Here is a 463-nt window from a genome sequence, read left to right as displayed (position 1 = left end):
AAAAGGAGGATAAAAAAGATTTCAATAAACACATGAGACAGAGAGGGTTAAAAAAGGCAAAACCAATGAATCGGAAACAGAGAGAAAGAAGGGGCGCGCAGGCAGACGGGTAGAAAAGAATGGTGTGAAGGAAAAGAAATAAAATGGGGAGCAAGACGTGAAAAGGTTAGCACACGCATCGTAGAAGCGGAGATGGAGAAGGGAAAAGGAGTGGGAAAATGTGGTTAACAGGAGAAAAGGAGGAAGAGACAGAGAGGGAAGAACAAATCGAGCGAAAGGCGCGGTTGTGTCAACAGCAGTAGCGACTGAAGTGGTCCGTGGAAGCGAGGGAAGAAGGTCACAAGTGCAGGAAGGAGAGAAAGAAAGAATGAGAGATGAGAGTAAGGATAAGAAGGCAGTCGAAAGCAGACAAAAAGGGGAAAGGAAGGAGCAGAGAAAAAAAGGAAGATGGGACACTGAGCAC

Source organism: Penaeus monodon, chromosome 27 (assembly GCF_015228065.2).
Source record: "Penaeus monodon isolate SGIC_2016 chromosome 27, NSTDA_Pmon_1, whole genome shotgun sequence".
Lineage (NCBI taxonomy): Eukaryota > Metazoa > Arthropoda > Malacostraca > Decapoda > Penaeidae > Penaeus > Penaeus monodon.
Note: the sequence above shows the minus strand (reverse complement) of the source record.